The sequence below is a fragment of the Lycorma delicatula genome, chromosome 9 (genome assembly GCF_047948215.1).
Source record: "Lycorma delicatula isolate Av1 chromosome 9, ASM4794821v1, whole genome shotgun sequence".
Lineage (NCBI taxonomy): Eukaryota > Metazoa > Arthropoda > Insecta > Hemiptera > Fulgoridae > Lycorma > Lycorma delicatula.
Genome location: NC_134463.1, coordinates 34340104 through 34347159, shown reverse-complemented (window position 1 = coordinate 34347159; position 7056 = coordinate 34340104). Strand labels below are relative to the sequence as shown.

Genomic DNA, 7056 nt, shown 5'->3' with positions numbered 1-7056 from the left:
AGTAGGGGAGTGTCAGACTCGTTCGGCTAGATGTAATAAAGTGCCTATGTGTACCCGCACCCTATCGACTAAAACTCTTATCTCACTGTTCCTCTTCCCTCGGGTCGGCCCGACAATTAAGCAGTCCGCGACCCGGAGGGTGCCTCGGATTCGGGAGACCAGAAGTCCCCGTTCCTCATCACCGACGTCCATCCGCCCAATCGCGGACGAGTGGCAGCTCAGCAGGGGGCTCTCACCCATTTGCCTATAAGCTCTTTCTTTATGAGTTGTCTTCAGGATCGCACTAATCTGCTCCCCATTCTCTGTTGTCTATTTCTTTAGTAATCAGAATTTCTTCAACGTACTTTGTAACTTCATTTATAACTTAAAATTTGTTATCTATCAAAACTGCAAAGCGTCGTATCTACGTCGCTTCGGAGGTGGAAAAATATTTATCATTTATACAATATATGCTTGATTTATACATATATAATTCAATAATTCAAGATTTGTTTGTGCTTGAATATATATATATATATATATATATATATATCTGTACGTAACTACACACGCTCTTGTGTATTCCATTAATCAGAAAATATTCTATCGTCATTGAATATTAATTGTAAATGAATAAATATATAACTAGTATATCTAAATCGTAAAAGAACAGTATGGTTTTAAAAGAAATTAAAGAAGTAAAGACATATTTTAATTAATAAATTGTAAAATTTTGAATTTTATTGCCGAAAATGTTGTGATAAATTTATAATTGAAATTTTGTTAAACTAATGTCCGAAGAAGTAAAGGTCAGTCCATATCCAAGAATCATTTTTTGTATTATGACAATTCATTATTTTTTCGAGAAAAATCTGTAACATAAAAACAAATAGTAAGTATTTATATATATATATATATATTTTTTTTTTTTAATTAATTTTAGTATTTTATTAATTCTAATAAATATTAAAAATGTATACAAAAATTGAAAAAATCTATTAACGACATTTCGTGATAGAATTTGATTGGATGACGACAATATTTATAGTTTACAACGTAACAACAGTTTTTAGAGAAGACACTATATGGCATTTAGTTACGTCCTGATATTCCATAATATCAGAAGTATCTCAGGAGGTAGTAGCCTAAAAATCCATGGTGATAAGGTAAGGATAAAATGAAAAACTGATAAACCTTATTTAATGAAATGATTCTTGGCGATATTTAGTAATCTATGAGGATCAGTTCATTAAATTAAAAATATATTTAACGGTTGAAGAAACCAAACTAAATTCATAAGCTTTATTTTTTATCGATAAAATTGATAAATTTTACGAATCTCCTTTTTATAGATTTATAATCTTTTGTAAATATGGCAAAAATAAATTTGAATGTGTTATTTAAGTTTTGACTGTTTTTCATGATAAAGTAATTACGTTTTTCTTTTAGAATAGGGTGTCAGTAATATAAAAAAACTAACCTCATTAACCTTTTAAATTTATAAAAAAAATAATAAATAAATATTATATATATTTTTTTGCTAAAGTAATGCTAAGAGTTCGTTTTATGGGCCTGAACTAGTTAATGAAATTAGAATCAACAACTTAGAGAAATTACGGTTGACCTGTTGTATAGCAATGTTAAATTGCATTGTTATTCGTATCCCAAAAATATATAACCACGTCAGTCTTTTAAGACTGTCTGCACAAAGTCTTAAAAGACTGACATCTCTATTTAAATAATAGAGATGTGTTGCTTATACAACATATCTCTATTATTTAAATTTTTAGAATGATCTACAAAATTTTGCTTATTTTAACTTCAATAAAATTACATCTACAAGCTGTTATTTTATGTAGGAGTATAAGCAATATAATTTACCAAAGTGAGCCGACAACGGCGATGTTGATGCAGTTCCTTTCCTTGCCCATGGTTAAGTTTTGAGTTTTTTGTTGCTACTTCAATCGTAACCTAAAGACATACATAAAATATTGTATTATAAAAGAAAAAGTATTTGTGTGAGAAAGATTTTTGTGTGGAGTATTTGACGTCATATCATTGAATATATAAAAAAATGCCCTTACTGAAAGAAATACATTAATCTGTTGGCTTCTACAATATATGACTTAGTTTTTATAATAGCTTTGACCAGTAAAGCGCCTCTCAGGTTCTGAAAGCATCACTCAGAGTTGCTTTCTCTGATATTATTGATGCTCAATTCAATAAAACAAAAACCCCCTATAGCAAATCTAAAACCACAAAGTATAACCTTTAGTTTTAATTATGCTGGCTTTGTTTATGGTTCAATATCTTTTTGTTTTTTAGTCATATAGCTAACTTGAATGATTCTATGCGGTAATAAAAAATTGAAAAAATATTCTATTTTTGTATATATTAAATTTATGTATGTGTATTTTGGTACAACGGGCTTTATTGCAATTTTTTTTATTTATTTATAAAGACAGAAACATCCTCGTAATTAATCAGAGAAGGAAAGACGATTATTTTATCTTCCTTTCCTATGATATTTTCAAGACAAGATAAATATATAATTAGTATTAACAAACATTTTTACTTTAATGTACAATGTAAATTTATTATAATTCATTATTTATTGATTATCTTAGTAAATAATTAAAATTTTTGAATACATATTAATTAGAGTTTTATTATTTATAATATATATATATAGTTTTTGTTCACTATAATCTTTTAAATGATCTATTATACATCTATTACTGGGTTGATTTGGGGTTTGAGGTTCAATTAACGGCATTAACTCAGAAGTTGTTGGCCTGAGACAAGAAAAAAGTACAGAATTAAAAATTTATAACATGTGTTGCAGTAAAATCTTGATGTTAAAATAAAACTTTTGGCCTCATACAAATAAATATATTAATAATTTTTAGAAAAAAAATTAACTAGAGATATTTCGATTTGGGGTTTTGAATTTATTATTTTTAATGATTTTACATATCATTATACTGTTATCTAATTAAGTGATTTATTGTTGATAAAAAATTAAATTAACAAAGATTAATTTTTAATTGTACAGGTGAATTGAAACGTGTTTTAATACTCAGCTGATTAAAAAAAATATATTAACGAAAAAATGAACCACGTAACATCTGAAATTGAAAAATTATTAGTTAATTCATTCAGTTATTTAATAAAACAAACATATTTTTATAATATGAAACAGATAAATGCTGAATAAAATTATAAATTTATATTCAGATTCAAATTTAATATTAAATTTTTGTACTTATTTTTTATATAATTTTCTTTGCTTTTTTAATTTTAAATTACCTATATTTAAAAGAAAATAGGTCTAATTAATATTTTTAATAAATAAAATAAATATAAATATTAATTTTGAAATGATGGTACTTACCAAAAAATGAAATATACGTTTGAGATCAAACGTTTGCCCTTATATATGAAACTATTTTCTGAATTTTATGATAAAAAATAAGTAACCAATCAGAACGAAATTACTTCATCACATGACTTTATCATGTAATCCGTTACTCGAACGATACAGTCCAATGTTTTTCATAACCAAAATAGTCTACATTTGAAAAAATGTAAGTAATACACACACGCGCGCGCACGCGCACACACACACACAAAAGTCTTATTACAAAAATATCAAAACTAAGAAACATTTATTAATATATTGTAAGTTTTAAATTACTATATATTGGTTTTATAATAAAGTGGATATTTATGGAAAAGATAAAATATAACTAGTTTTGATTGAATTAAAAGAAATAATAGTTTTTCTCTAGTGTTACAGTTCTACATACTCAGAATTAGTGACTAAAGTTTGTTATTGAATAGGAAACTTAATCTATTTTACATCATAAATATTATTAGTATAATTAGTGCCAATAATTATACTAAAAATCATGTTTCTTAAAGTAATCTCGGGATATATTGTTAGATGGCTAGGATTCAGAACTACTAAAACTAGTATTACTTCTTTAGTAGTAATATATTAGTAAATATTACTTTGTAATATTTTGAATACGTATATTCAAAATATTACAAAAAATAAAGTCTTAGTAATAGAGAAAGCCTGCTCAAAATAAATAAAAAATATTCTGCAGATCAAAAATATTGAATAACTTTTTTTTTTAATTTTATTTTTCCGTGAAATTCATATTGTCAAAAATACAGTTCACATACCTTTATATCAAAGTTTTTTGTAGTAAAAAATTAAATAGAGCACAACTTAAAAAAAGTGAACCATATTTAACCAAAATTATTAGATTTTTAATAGTACAATCTCGACTCAAAAAAACTAACACAGGATGAAGATGAATCAGAGAAATAAGAAAAGATCTGAAAGAAATTGATCTTACATCGGAAGACACCGTAGAGAAGATAAAATTAAACGAAAAACAAAAATATTCGCTTCAGGCTTACAAGAAACAAACTCACAACACGAATATTTTCAACACCAGAAAGAATACGCAGGTCGTAACTTAAATTATATTTACAGTATTTTATAATGAGAATGTTAAAATAATGTAAATTATAGTGAACTCATGTATACTGGTTACAAATATTAATTTTTACCTTACGTTGCAGAATAATCAGTTTTTATTATTGAATTATTAGATAAACAATCTATTTAAAAAAGTAATCAAGGATATTTTACTATAACCTAATATTTCAGGTAAGATTATTGAATTAATAATTGTGTAAATATTTGATGTAAAAATAAAAACTAATATTTTAGCAATCGTGTAACTGTCCAGTTTTATTAAAGAATTGGAGGATCGTATCTCGCTTTCAAATGAAATAAGTGCAGCAAAAAGTACAAGACGTACAAGGAAATCTTGTGGTATCCACATCAGATTTTTTTTATATAAAGACATCATCGTAATTAATTAGATACGAAAATACGATTACTTTACCTTCCTTTTCAAAAGAAATCTCTTTACCAAGATTACAGAACATTTTCCTTCATTACGTTCTCTAAATAAAATTTCAGTTGATAATTCCAAGACTTATATTAAATTACTAGCACAAAAATTGTTTGGTGAATAAGTTATGCAATAACATATCAATCTTTTAATATTGCATTTCTTTAACGATGACAGCTTTAAAGATATTGTATTTGATTAGAAATAAGTTGGTAAATTTTGTGTGTGTGTGTGTGTATGTGTTTGTCCTCACGTATGGGTAAGTGTTTACACATCTTGTTGGTGCAAGTTAAATAGACGGTTTATTGTAATGAGGCAACAAGTTGTTTTTCTAGTTGATGGTTCAATAAACCGTCACCTATAACACTTCCATTATACCAACTCTATATACACAACAGTATACAATTGATGTTGTTCCATTTTGTCACAGTTACTTACGTAATCAGTGTATTGTGAAAATACATAAGTAGGTTTAATCTTTTTTTTTTTTTTGAGAAATATATATATAAATTTAAATATACATACATAATTTATTAATATTTATCTTCCTATAATTAATTTATTTAACTTATCCTTATACAGAAGAAGGTGTATGTGATCGGTAACTTTTAATGAAATACGTAATTCAACTGTTTTTTTCTTTATTAAATTGAATCCAACAGCTGTTTTTCTGTTACAAGAATCTTGTCTTTAAAATCATACAACATAATTATTTATCACAGTATGGGGAATATTGTTATTTACTGAAATCTGTTCATCATTAATAAGTTTTATACAAATCGGTATTTCCAATAACAATTTCATAACTGTACGTAATTTTTACTTTCTAATAACTTCTTCTGTATTCTAATCTACGTTCATCTTTTAACAAACTAAACGTAATTTTATTTTTTTTTATAAAACATAAAAACAGGCTTGTCTTTTTTTAAATTATTGTCATGTCATAAATTTTTCCAGTTTTTAAACTAATATTTTAAAGATGTATCATTTATACCTGTTATCACATCACTACTAAACCACCAATGTGATGAACTAAATAATTTATTACATGGTAAACCACCTTATCTACTAGTACATCTGTATATTTTTTAAATTTTACTTCCATTTAATAATAATAGGAAGCGAGATAAAATTTATAGTCGTAATAAGCATTTAATTTTAATTTTTTTAATTTATTATTTTTCTTTATTTATTAATCACGATAGAAAACTTATATTAATTATCATGACACAAATAATTGTAGGTGAGTTGATATTACAAGCAATAATTTAAAAACATTGTTTTGATGGAATTAAGAATTATAAGCATTAACTTAGCCTACTGGAGAAAATGAAAATGAAAATTATAACATCTGTATTCTGCTCATTACATTAAAGAGATTTAACTAAATAATAAACATCATAACTCTAAAGAAAAGGAATTATGATTAATGAAGACTATTCTTCTGATACTTTACATGTGTTATAACCATGAAAATGACTGAATAGAAACTAAAAAGTAACTAAATAATGTACGATTTATGTTGAGAAGATATATATTATACAGAGTCTCTCGCAAAGAAATAGAAAGAATTTCAAGAAATGTGCTACAAGTGAAAATAAATAATAAATTTTATACAAACATGGAATGGGAAATGTTTTGTTTTTAATAGAGCTTAAATTTCTTTAACTTTTGTTCATATTTAAATGAGTTTACTTACATAGATTTTCTCAGAATTAAACAATACAAAATTTATGCAAGACTGACACACTGTATTGAAAACGAACATTTTCCAAAGTTTTTTGTTATAATTACCTGAAAATTCTGGCAATTTAACAGTTATATGGTATTTCATATCTAAAACACTGTGTTTTGTTTGACACTAGTTATTTTGTTTCACAATAATTTACTCAAAAATTATTAAGAATAAGTTCTTAGGTCTGTTTTATTTAATTTTTCAGGCCAAAAACCATTTGAACCATTAAATTTACATTTAAATTTCAAGAATTTCATTATCGTTTCATTTTATCCTGTAAGCAGAAATCAGGAAAAATATTTTGCAAAATATAACTCGAAAACGAAACCTACATTTATATGATTTTTTTTCTTTATTTTCACTTGTAAAATATTTCTTAAAATTATATTCATTTCTCGTGAAACAGTT

The 7056-nt window shown here is 25.3% G+C and overlaps 1 long non-coding RNA gene across 1 annotated transcript; it reads right to left on the bottom strand.

Moving 5' to 3' along the window:
- Nucleotides 1-688: 688 nt before the first annotated feature.
- LOC142330385 (uncharacterized) lies at nucleotides 689-2596 on the bottom strand. The gene is made up of 2 exons (XR_012757768.1): nucleotides 1861-2596; nucleotides 689-851 (listed from the first exon to the last, which is right to left on the bottom strand). It is a non-coding gene; the product is annotated as an uncharacterized LOC142330385 (long non-coding RNA).
- Nucleotides 2597-7056: the final 4460 nt, after the last annotated feature.